This window comes from Aphelocoma coerulescens, chromosome 4 (genome assembly GCF_041296385.1).
Source record: "Aphelocoma coerulescens isolate FSJ_1873_10779 chromosome 4, UR_Acoe_1.0, whole genome shotgun sequence".
NCBI lineage: Eukaryota > Metazoa > Chordata > Aves > Passeriformes > Corvidae > Aphelocoma > Aphelocoma coerulescens.
Genome location: NC_091017.1, coordinates 54,257,952 through 54,271,802, shown reverse-complemented (window position 1 = coordinate 54,271,802; position 13,851 = coordinate 54,257,952).

Genomic DNA, 13,851 nt, shown 5'->3' with positions numbered 1-13,851 from the left:
ACTTATCAGTACTCATTAGAAGTCAAACACACAATTCTGCAGCTACGCATTATTAGGAAAAGACAGTAAAACAGAGAGCATCATTATATCAAACAAAAAACAAACTAAACCAACCAACCAACCAATGAAACCAGAAAAAAACAAACAAAAAACCTCCTTCAGGTGAAGCTTTTTTTGATATATGAATCACAAATAGCTGGTTCTCAGGTTGATTCTTTGGTATCTAATAACCATGAGTGATGTTTTCATTTTTTGCTCAGTGTAGGTACTAACATGATTTCTTACCTCCTAGTAGTTGCCTGTTTTCATGAAATTTGTAGAAACTTAATTAGCATTAACAGCTCTGCTTCTCTGTTCAACATATTCAAAATTACCCAACATATTCAAAATTGTTGTGGAGAATGCCAAAACAGGTAGATAAGGAGCATGGTGCAGCACTATTTTGTATTTAAGAAATAAAGGTTCCTATGTCATAGAAAAGATAGCAATAAATAAACCTTAATTTATTTCTTTTTCTTTTTTTTTCTTGTCTCCTTTTTGTTGTGTCACACAAGTGCAGTTTCTTTCAAATCTTCCTTTTCTTCTGGAGAATCAAAATACAGAGGCATATAAAGTACCATATATATTTACACTCCATGAGACCTCAATTTGAAAAAAATTACAATTAAGGATGAAGAATAGAAAACTTGTTTCTTGAGGTACACTTGTTTGAAGTGTAGGTATCTAATTATATTGGCTTATCCTTGCAGTAAATAAATTTTCAGGAATACTGAACCACTAGTCAATATATAGAAAATGCAATTTTTTAGTTGGTTGTTGTTGTAGGGCTTTTGCTCAATAGAATGTGAAGGGTTTTATGGAGGAAGTAGGTATCATCAGTGGTAAACAACTGAAAAGGGATTTTAGGCAACCTTAATAACTTAACTATTTATTTAAACAATCACAATCAAGATATTCAACATTTGAGAAATGGTTGCATAATGTCTGCTTTTCAAGAGCCTCCTGAAGTAACAAAACTGCAATGCTGTATTCTGCATAAGCATAATGATTATTCCAAAATTGAACTGGGAACAGAGGAGATATGGCAACATCCAAGAAAAAAGTTTTTTCTCTGTGGAAGTCACAAAGCTCCTAGGGGCGACTAATTATTTCTTTAGAATAAGCATATACAAACTGTGTAAGTTATAAAGGTTTCAAAAGTGCAGTTACAGCACTTTGTGTTAATAACCTATGGATCACAAATTGCCTAAAGGGAATGTTAACTCCATAAAGTGAGTTTTACTTTTTTGGAAAAACATATAAATGAATTTGGTGTCCTTAAAGGGCTTCTCAGGCAAAATTTCAGCTTCCTGTCTGTGGCCAGAGTAATTATGTACATAACAATATAGCCAGGTTTGGAGCCAGACGAAGAGCAGAAGAAAGGTGTTGGTGATTTGTAAAATTTGCAGTCAACCTCTGGATATATTTGCTGCTTTGTATGATTTTACATATGTAGTGATCTCATACAACAGAAATTAAGAGAAAACCATAGAGTAAAAGCCTTTGTTGTCTGTTTCTATTTTGCTCTGACAGAAGGAGAGGAAAGGGAAGAGTAAAGAAATCCAAATCTTGGAAATAAACTTAAATCACCAGAGAAACATTTACTATTAGTTAAACTGGGCATCTGGATGAATTTTTATTTAGCTGAATATATTTTGACCTTGCCCAACAGGCAGGTGCCACAGATATCCCACAGGCTAATAGGAAGGAAGGGGATAGAGGTACAGGGTCTATTCGCTTGAGCAGCAAAATCTCTTGTTGCGGGAGGGCCCTTCCTGGGCCCAGCCCAATTTGAACAGGAGAAAGATATATGAGCCACATTTGTTTAAAAGCAAATTCCACACACTCTCAGAATGCTGGATGCCAAAATGGAGCAAAAGGGATCTGTGAACCCAGGATTCATCCCAGCCAAGGTCATCCAGGGTGCAGGCTTGTTATGACACAGAGTGTACACTCAGTTGTAATCCAAGCAATGGATTAGTGCCACAGTCCACACTGTGATTAAAGACCTTATATAAAGACCTTGCTGCTTATAAATTTGCAAAGTCTTAAGTATCTGGGATGAGACTCTCCATATGTTTTATTTTCAAGGTGAACCAAATTCAGTGAAAAAATGCTCACTGTTTTCTAATAACTAAAAAAATATTATTTATAAAATTAAAAGTATTTGATCAAGAATGAAAATTAATGATCAATATAATTCAAATTATATTTGTAAATAGGATCTCACTCCCAATGTTTTTAAATTTTTCAGACTTCATAGACAGCATTTCCTTAGCCCAGGTTTTATGTGTTGTTACTCTATATCACAGCAGCCATTGTAAGATACAGACACAGAAACAAGAAGAAATTTACTGGCTAAAAGCCAACAGCAGACATTCCACCAACAAGGAGCCAAGGTAATATTTTTCCTCTCAACATAGAAAAGATTGTCAGTGAATACATAAAAGAAAGTAGACACTACAACTATAGGTGTAGAAACATGAGAGTCAAAATTTGAAAAGGTGAATTGTTTTTGAAAATGCTTATTAAAATGATTGCTCTCTACTGTTATCTTTATTTTAACATTTTAAGATACATAAAGAGAAAATAAATTAAAAACCAGTTCTGCTGAGATAATTAAGAAAGGAAAAAATGTAAAAGTTGGCTGACAAGATTTACTAGTGTTTGCTGCATTCCAATTTACTCCTTTTAAAACTCCTTTCTGAAAGATAAAAAGGAAAGGTCTCTCATATATTGTACTATTAAGAAATTATTTATTGATACAGAATGAAGAAATACCCAGAAATACATAATGTAATTTTCAAACAGAGACATTAATCTCTTGGGCTGGACAAGTCATAGAATACAGATACTGCTAGCTCGCAGGAAACTTATATAGACCAAAAAGTTAATAAGCACAATGGTTCAGAAGCCGTGTATCCTTCTATTGTCATTGAAAATAAAAAGCAGGAATACAATTATCATTCACAAGATACCGTGTTTTCAAAAACAAATCCTCAAAGCTTTCCTTTTGGAATACCTTTGATACATATGTCCAATATGAGCAATACTGTCTCTTCTGCTGAGAAATATTTTCTTTACTTGCAACTCTTTTCAGGCAATAACCATTAAAAATATTTTAATTGTCCCTTCTCTACAGCTGGATGGATCTAGCTTTCTAACACAGTCAACTTAATGAGAGAGAAAAGCAATTAAAATTGGGATTAATGGCCTTGGCCTGATCTATGTCTGGAGGGAACTGAATCACAGCAATGTACGTGGATTATGTTCCTCCAGACATGGTTCACATGCCTAAATTAATTCTGTTGTCATCCTCAGGACTGTCCCAGTCATTGGGACCTCATTTTTAAACAAAAAAGTGCTAAATTATATTTTCTATTTCCAAAACTAAGATCTTAAGAAGAAATGGCAAGCCAGTGTAGTTAAAGAGGATATAACGAAGGTCAAGAAAAATGATGAAAAGGATGGAGGCTGGAATTCCTCACACTGGAAAAAGGAAAGGAGTGACATGATTGAGGTCAAGGGGAATGCACTGGAGGCCTTGGCCAAGCCTGTATGTTCCCAGTAAGTAGCACCTCCTGCTATGGCTGCTGAAGGAAAAATACTGTTCTGGGCAAAGCATTCATCTCACCCAAAAAGGTATTTCTTATGTTCTTACTGTTTTCAGCTACAGTTGTAAGTTATCCTAAAGTATACATTTAATCAATGGAAAGATAGAGGTTAGTCAGGTCTGACGAGTTTTGCAAGGTCTTTTTCTATTATATGTACATAGAAATTAAAGTGAGGCCACTTTTTTTTATGGATAATGAAATTAGCCTTATTAAGCTGTATATACCCTCTTTGATTTTTTTGACTTTAAGAAAGGCTGGTGTTCCCAACAATCTGCACTTCCTGCTACCCCTGCACAATGTATTGCAAAGCATGCACTGGGCTGCCAGATGTGACCAATGCTTTCTTGAGAGAAAAACCTAGCAGTTCCCAGTCCACTAAAGTCCTGAGAATTATGATATAGTTGTGAGGGCAGCTGAGATGGTGGAAGTTGATGATGAAACATGACTTTTGCCCTATGCAAGCCCATTGACATGGGTTCTGCAAAGGCAGATACACTGCTAAGTACACAGGCCATGCCAGTCACAGGCTGGTAGGTTTCCTTTTTCTAGGAAACTAGAAAATTTAAACTCATTCTTTTAACATTTTGGAAAATTTATTTTCTAAATCTCTTAGTTTATTGTTCCTATACGCTGGAGTTCCTATATTTAGTCAGAAACTTTTTGAAGCTGGCTGCACCAAACCAAACACTAGTTTTCAGAAAATGTTATTTCTTTGGTAAGCTGTCATGGGAAAGTACTGAGTCCCTGAGACATCCTTAACTGAGGGAAGCAGAACAACTGAAGTATCGCATTCCCACAAATATTCCCAGTTAATGCAATTGTTTTATAACTACTAAATGCAAAGAAAGGGTTAACCTCAGGTAGAAGATGGGCAGGAGGATGGAATGGATTTAACCACAGCAGAGGAAAGACCTTAGGGTGAGGAATAATAGGGATGTGACATTATGCCATAGCACATCACGCTTCATGTGGCACACGAGACATTTTGTTACAGCACACAGGGAACTCCTGAAATGGGGACAGCTAGCAGACATCTGCCTTGGAAGGAAGCCCAATGGACTAGATACTGCAGCAGACAGCAACTGACTTATTTACAGCAACAAAAAAAGGAAATACCCATTTCCTTAAAGAGCTTAGAAGCAGGATTTGCTCAGACTTCAAACAAATCAGGCTAAAAGGCCTCAGTCTTAAAGAAAACAAAAAGATGCCAAATGCTCAACAGGCTGGAGCACTTCAGAAATTGTCTTTTGAAGGTGAAGCTGGACCAGGAACATTTCTCAGGATTGCTGTCAATATTAACTCTAAATACACAAGCTCATGGAAACATGGGGAGTAATTCCCCACATGCTTTCAAACCTGAGCTTGGGAATCGCTGCTTTTGACAATGTAGCTGCAACTTCTTATAAGAAGCTGGGATTGTCAAAAACCTTGCTGAAGTTGAAAGTGAGCTGCATCCTTTGTTTCTTTTCTTTTGTATTCATCAGATCAAGTAGCCTGTGAAAAGACAGCTTTCTAACTTGACATAATTCTCTCCATTAATCCATCCCATCTTATTTTTTCTTTTTTTTAATGGACATTCTAAATTAATAGCACTAATATTTTTCTGACTATCAAAGTGAGTGATTACTAGGTCTTCCTCTTCTTGCTGTTAGGCCTGTCCTCTAAGGAGAAGTGCCTGTCTCCTATGACATCTCAAGGACAAATACTACTGCAAATGAGTTATCTTCTCCATAGACTCTCACCCTTCATAACTTTATTCTTTTAGTGCCATGGAAAAGGAGCTTTAAGAATAGGTAAAATGGATTGATCAACACATCACTGAGCAGACCTCTGGCATTCTGAAAATGCATCTCCAGGCCCTGCATATAGTAGACATGCCATACAGCATAATACAGTTCAGCAGCAATCTTTATTCTCACTGAAGCAGAGGTAATTAGAATCATCACATCTACAGAGGCACTTGCAATTTTATATCAAAGGCAAACTTGGGACACACATATCCCACGCCCCTCCTCTCTCCGGATTTAGAATGAAATAAGAAAAAAATGTGGAAATAATGTTCACTTTGATGCTGCAGGTGCTGTACTGCTCAAAACATATATAACTAGTAGGTACTTATTCTCATGTACTGGTGGTTGCTGAAAGATATTGCTGCTTCAGTGACTTATCCTCTCTGTCTGACTGAAGCTGTATTTTTTAACAGAGTTCTTTGTCTTTTCATACGTACAGCATTGTTTTGATTGTTTGCTTAACTAATTTTCTTTTTCGGCTGCTTTCTATTAATCATTGAATCACTTCCAATTCAGGAAGTCTATTGTGATGATATAGATGTAAAATAGGTTTCATACAAAGAACTGAATTTTGTTCAAGTTAGCTCACACTGGCTTAAGTTTTTTGAAAGTTCCCATGAAAAAGCAGAATCAGAGCCACTAATTTGGGAAAAGTCAGGTCAATTGCAAGCAGTCTAAAAAAGTTATACATTTTCTCCACCTTGGTGGACGGTAAGTAAAATATGTGAACTATGAAAAAGATAGAGAGCATTTTTTAATGTTTATGAGCCCCATTCTTAAAAAGGTTTTTATTTTTTTTAAAAGCTCAAGCAGCATATTTATTAAATGGTTAAAAAACCACTTGTGATAGACCAAGGCACATTTTATGTTCTACAAACCAGGTATCCATGCACAGAAAGTCAATCTTTTATAGTAACAAGCCAATCAGTTGCCTTTCCTAACTCTGTTTACTCATGCCTAATTACAGAATGTCTCTTGCAGTATTCCTATTGAACATGAATTCAGATAAATAATGGCTGAACTATAGAAAGAGCACATCATTAACTGAAACAGAACAGATTTTACAAAGGGCAAGAGCAGAAATGGTCCTATACTAAATAAGCTACAAAACTTTGGTCAGTATCACACAGAAGGAAGAAAATACAAGGTAAGTAATATTCAATTAACTGTTTTGTCATTTACCCAGTCAAGACCTCCTAAACCATAACAGTGTCACAATCACTCATGCGCCTGCTAGGATTTGTAACTAGTTTTCTTTCACCATACCTGCCGTTTATGTAACTCATGGCCTTACAGCTATTAATGGCTTTTTAAAAACAAAAAAAGGTGTAGAGACACTGTTTTCATGAGGCATTTTAAGATGTTAATGAAAAGTACTTTGCTGACCTTCATCTACTTACACTCACAGAAGACAGAACTACAAAGTTAATCAAAATAGATCTCCTTCAAACTAGATCAAACTATATATTCTTCAGCATGACTCAATTACGAGTGGTCCACATGGTGAATCTGGGTTCATTAATTCTGTCTCTGTCAATACCACTTATGTTTCACTGGAGGAAAAACAGTAAGGCTTTTGGGGAAACAAAAAGTATTTTTATATCCTTTTGGAAAGGATGGGGAAATGAACAAAAAAAAATGCAGAGTAGCATCCTACAACTGGGATTCCTTGAAGAACGGCTAAGGCTGGGCTGCCTTGACACAGCAATTTCATAAATTTGATTTGTTTTTGAGAGAATAAGACAACTGTTAACATTTTAAAACAAGGCAACTTATAGGGTACTATGCCTTTAACACCTGTTAAAAAGAAAAGAACAAAAGTATGGGCCTAGGATACAGAGCTCTGACTGGAGTCCAGAACACTGGCAATAGCTAGTGCCCAAAGAGCCACAGGGCAGTCAGCAAAGACAGAGGCCACATTGGTTCAACAAACCATTAACCTTAGAAGGGAAGAAGAGAATCAAGAAATGAAAGGTGAAAGGTGGTAATAATTACCGTAAATAAGGAGATGAGAACTACAGATTCTTGGTAAGAGAGTTCTTTAGGAAATTTGAGATGATTCATTGCTGACTCAAATATTTTCAGGGAACAAAATCCATTCCTGAGGAGAAAAATCCTCCAATTGTATTTATGCATTAGTTAATGCACTTTTTAGATTAAAAATAGTATTTGTTACAGAGAACACTTCCTTTCTGTCAAAATCCTATCCAGCAATCTTTATATATGTATGTCACACAATAAGGAGAGTTAAATTTGTTACATTCTAATAGCAGTACCAGAAAATATTGTGAGGTTCGATTTTAAGACAGCTGTATCCAGGTAATTTGCATAGAAAACTTTTAATACTGCTCCCTGACAAGCTCTGTGAACCATTAACATGGCTTTCCAGCAATTCTTGAAACACTGTCAGTTCAAGAACAGTGACAGAGAGGAAATGTGTTTCAGTTTTTAAAGAGGGCAATTATAGACCTGTCAGCTAGATGCCAATCATATGCAAAATAATGGAATGGATGCTATGGGACTATAATTAAAAATTAAAGAAGGATAACATAATTAATGCCAGTCAACTTGGATTTGTGAAAAATATACTGCATCAAAATAATTTGATTTCTTATTTAAAATAAGGTTACAAGTTAAGTTGACAGTGGTGGTAAATAACACACTCAATACAAAATATGTAGATTTCTATTTGGTATGTGACTTTAATAACATGCTATTTTTTATTATAAAATTGCAATAAAACTTTGAACATCAAATGGATTGGTGTACTTGCTAGGTCTCAAAGGTTTGGTGAGAGGAAATGATCATCATGTACTTGTGTGTCTAGTGGAAGTCTAGGAGAGCTTTTCCTTGCTTAAAAACATTTTAACAATTCTGTTTATTATCTCTAAGAAAGTAATTTCTAATACAATTTAAAATAACACAAAGATTGAGGATTATTTAGATAATGAGAAGTACAAGTCACTGATACAAAGCAATCTGAATTGCACTGTAGGGTGGGCATTATCAAACCTGGCATTTGTGATGGGGCTAAATGTAGTTAGCCACCTAGGTACAAAGAAGGTGGTTTCCACTTCTATGGCAGCAGCATCAGCTTCAGAAATTTTGTGGCAACACAATTACCCTTGAACACATAAATAGTTCAATAATGAGAAAGGGAAAGCTATGCTACTAGCCTTTTCTCATTAAAACACCATTAGTGTAGACAATGCAACTGGGATAGGAAAATCGATTAACTGGGAAATAAAGGAAAACAATAAAAGAAATGTAATTCCTTCAATCAAAACCTTAGGGAACTTAGACTGATTTACAAAGAAGAGCTGAAGGGGAGGCTAATAATCAGGCAAGAACTTCTACAAGAGGGAATCTTTCCTGATGATTTTCAGTCCTGGCAACAGGCAATTGAGTAATTTAGAATAGATATCATTCCACTTTTATAAAGATTTAAAACTAGGCAGCTGTTAGAGTAATCATCCAATGTAAAGTATTCTGTATCACTAAGAGCCTTCTAAATCAAGACTCTTTATTTTTTTACTAATAATTGTATTATAGTGCAAAGAAGAATTAAAACCAGAAAGTACTAGAAACTCTTACTATGTGCAGGTGAAACATGAAGGACTTTTTTTTCCTTCTGTCCAGATACACATGATGCTTCTCGAATATTTTGAAATGCCTAGAATCAACTTTGGATGAGTTCAATTTACTTCATTAACTTTATGCTTTTTCTATTCAGAATGCTATAATATATTCCTTATGAAGTATCCTCTAAGATTTAAAACATTCTCAATAAAACTAACTGGTTAATAGAAGGGTGAAAACACATTTTAAAATGCTGCATTTCTATGAAAAAGCTATTTCATTAGAAATAAAAAAAAAACATTTTTCTCAATGTGTAGTTTGTTAAAGTAATGAAATCATAGAATAGTTTGGGTTGGAAGGGACCTTTAGAGGTCATCTACTTGAACCTTCCTACAATGAGCAGTGACATCTACAAGATCTGGTTGCTCAGAGCCTTGTTGAACCTGACCTTGAATGTTTCCAAGGATGGGGCATCTACCATCTCTCTGGCTGAGCTGTTCCAGTATTTCACCACCTTCACTGTCAAAAACTTCTGATCTGTGTTGGCCCTCTTTGAATTTAACATCATTACCCTGATAAAAAGTTTTTCCCCATCTTTGTTTAAGACCCCATTCAAGTACTGAAAGGCCACACTGAGGTCTCCCCAGAGCCTTCTCTTCTCCAAGCTGAACCCCAACTCTCTCAGCCTTTCCTCACAGGAAAGATGCTCCGGCCCTTTGATCATCTTCATGGCCTTTCTCTGGACCAGTTCCAACAGACCTATGTCCTTCCTGTGCTGGGACCCCAGAGCTGGATGCAGCACTGCAGGTGGGGTCTCACCAGAGCAGAGCAGAGGGGCAGAATCCCCTCCCTCCCCTGCTGCCCACGGTGCTCTGGATGCAGCCCAGGACACGTTTGGCTTTCTGGGCTGTGAGTGCACATGGCTGGGTCATGTCCAGCCTCTCACCCACCAGCACTCCCAAGTCCTTCTCAGCAGGGCTGCTCTCAAACTGTTCATCCCCAATCTTGTATCAACACGGATGAACCTATTAAATATGTTCAAACTATTTTGTAAACACAAATCAAGCTAATAGGAACCCATCCAATATTCATTAAGCCTTCCAAGAAAATCTTAAAATAGGCAATTTTCCATTAGACTGGTAAACACATGCAAAGCTCTGTATACTAAGAATATAGGGGATAAGAAGGGGAAGAAACTTTCTTAATCACTGCTTATTAAAAATATGTTCAAATTATGAGCCCAAGGAAGTAAACAGAATATAATTCTAAAATATTGTCTTTCTGGTAAGTAGAATATAGAAGATACATGTCTTAAATTAAAAAAGTTTCCAATAGAAAGAAAAATAACAATTATTCTGTTATGTATTTCACTATATACTCTTCTTCCTTTGTAGGCTATGGCCTAGAAACATGCAGTTTGTCATTATTTATAGAAACGAGGAAAAATTCAAATTTTCTTTTTATTACACATACATCAATAATCTCAGATGCCTTCTTTCACAGACTAAAACTGCTATCTCAGTTTCTGCTGTGACTTTTGAAGATTAGACAGGAAGATGCTAATTACTGTTTCTGCTTTATTATTAAGACAAGAAGTATATATTTGTCTGCTACTTTTGTCAGCTTGGCTACAACAGAAATATCTGGCCATCAGCATCATGAAGTGCCAAAAAACAAAAGTTTTCAAGCACAATTGTATTAGAACTTGATATATTGCAGCAATCTGACAAGTCAGTGTCAAGGAAAGGCTCTAAAATGGAAATTTGTCCTAAGAGGCAAAATATTAACTCCAGTCACTGCTGCCCCTTTGTCCATCATAACTTTGGTTAAGAAAGGTGTAGAGCAGATACAATGGCAAGCGTGTTGCACATCTTGATGACAGAAAAAAAGGGGAGGAGGGGAGGAGGGGAGGAGGGGAGGAAGGGAGGAAGGGAGGAAGGGAGGAAGGAATTCGGAAGGAAGGAATTCGGAAGGAATTCGGAAGGAATTCGGAAGGAATTCGGAAGGAATTCGGAAGGAAGGAAGGAAGGAAGGAAGGAAGGAAGGAAGGAAGGAAGGAAGGAAGGAAGGAAGGAAGGAAGGAAGGAAGGAAGGAAGGAAGGATTTGCTAGTTTTTGTCCTCCCAAGAACAACAAGGGTGTGTCAAACTCAAATAGCCTGAGGAAAACTGAGTGGCTACTCTAGTTCAAAAACAGGCAGACCAGGTTAGTTAATTCAGGTGTCTGTTCAGGCAGCTCACACTGCCATATAGACATTTATTTAGAAGATGTATGTTAGTGATCTGTCTAGTAATGTGTTTAGTTTAGGATTTTAGGTTTTTTTCAGGGTAAACTGTGTCCTTATAATTCAGGTCATTACTGTGTAATATAGTCTTTGAATTTGGCTTGGAGAATGTATTTTACAGATGGAAAAATTTCTGCCAACCTTATCTTTTAGGTAGTAATTCCCTTTTAGCATCTGCTGGCAGCAGAGCTTCCCAGTGACAAGCAAGGCTTTTGTCACAGCTATTTCATTTGCACAGTAACTACTTACAGAGAATAGAAATCTGTTCTGTGATGGAAATCCTCACCAATGAAATAAAGAAATAATACTTTTTTTTTTTTCCTACAGCTATTGAATATTGCTTTGTTCTTATTTCTGCATTTCCACAATCTCACAATGCTACCAAAGATTTTTTGCAGATGAGGTGCACTGATGCTTGAGTAGCAAGTGGTGCACTCTCTGCTGTGTTTCACAGATACCACTGATTACAGAGCTGTTTGGCCTTCTGCACGCATACGTACCTTACGCTACGAAACCCTAGTTGCATTTTATCAGCTCATATTTCACTATCAGGGAAATGCTTCTTTACCTTTTATATTATTCACTGTATTAGGGTGTGCTATTTCACCCTGTGTGACTGTCACATTTAACAGAAATTTAGCAGATGACTCAGATCCCTGACTGGGTGCTTAATTTCACAATCTTTTCACTTTATGGGAAAACACAATTCCTGTTAAAACTCAGTCTATGACATCATGTCAATTAAGGAGCATATTTGTTCCTATTGAACACAACTGCCAGGAAATAACACATAACACTGACTGATTTGCATTTCTGACAATCACATTATGTCTTAAATGATTACTGATAGGACATTCAACACTGCATTCAAGTGTAGCTGAAACAAGATATTTGGGAACCAGACAAGAAATTCATGCTTATATTTTGTTTTCACCTTTTTAGTCATAATCTGTAAATATTTAAATTTACAATTTATATGGCTGGCTTCAGTATTAGTAAATGCAGCTAGTGACAGGTACCTTTAATTTACCCTCATTATGACAAATGGTTTTTGAAATTCAGGAAATGTGTGCATCCATCCATCATATTTTGACATGTAAATGATCACTTGAAAATTAATGTTTCTTGCTTCTGGCTTGCTGTCCCATAAATACTTTAATATTTATTATTCTGCTGAACTGTACATCTTTCTATAATCGTTCCAGTGAATGTGTTCCATTGCACATAGAGCTCAAATCAAATTGACCAAAAAATCTTAATATTTGCTTCATATATTTATCTGAGCTGAAAAGTGAAAATAAAGACAGAGGACTGTAATTTTTACTGTGCTTTGTCCTGGCTTATGATGTATTTCAGCTGGTGGGGGGGTCCGTGGCTCTGACCCAGGAAGAGGTGACTGGTCCGGAGAGATGGTCCCGGAAGGGATCGCCTTCCCGAGGCCCAGTGTCTTCCTCTCAGCTGCTGGCAAAGGAGGGCCCTTGCAGAGGCTATCAGCTCTTTAGTGATTATCAGCTCGTGATTCCAGCTCAGCTCTGCAGGGCATCCTCCAGGCCAAACCAGACCAGAGAGAGACGAGAGGCCCGTGTGGCTGGTTCCGCACAGAGGTAGCTTTATTGTTGGTTCCCTCCGGCGAAGGGGAAAATCCAGGGACGAGCTCTCTCCCCCACCGGCGAAGGGGCTTTCTTTTATAGGGATACAGGGGATCAGCAGGGGACCAATGGGTTACAGAGGGTCTGGGACAGACCAATGGGTTACAGAGGGTCTGGGACGGACCAATGGGTTACAGAGGGTCTGGGACAGACCAATGGGTTACAGAGGGTCTGGGACGGACCAATGGGTTACAGAAAGATCTGCATAGTGTCTCTCAAAGGATTGTGGGTCCACTTTTCCCGCCATGACCCAAGAAGCGGCTGCCCCTTTCAGGGAGTCCTGCTGGGAGATTGCAAAATCTCTTGTCTCAGCAGAGATCCCTCCAGGGCAAGGGCTGGGCATATCCCACAATGATGGACCTCCAATCGGAACTTCTATTTAATATATTTTGTTCATATGATTAGGAGTCATGCTTGAAATGCAGTTCCATTCCTGCTTTTCTTCATTTATCTCAGAACTCTAAAATACATGGACCTGCAAGAGCTTTACATTAAGGACTGCTGTCTCTCTGTGTGGACCAGCACTCACTCCATAGGTGTTCACTCAATGACAATAGGACAAGAACAAGTTCCAGGATGAAGATGCAGCACATGAGCTCATTCAGTTACTCCAGCACAGCTGCTTGAATCCAGCCAGCTTAGTGTGCATGTGGTGCAAACACAAGTCTTTGTTCTCTAAGGTGTAGATATGGAGTGCCAAGTGCAACCTATCTGGTTTGAATTATGCTTTTTCAGGTATTTTTGAGACAACGTGATTTTGCACGTCCCTACGCATGTCCTGGTAGTGTGAACGTGTGGTTGAGCTGTTCTGGAATGGCTGAAATCTGCTATCTATATAAATTGCTCTCTCAGTGCAAGAGTGCACTCTCTTTAATACAGTATGAAAAGCATATTAGC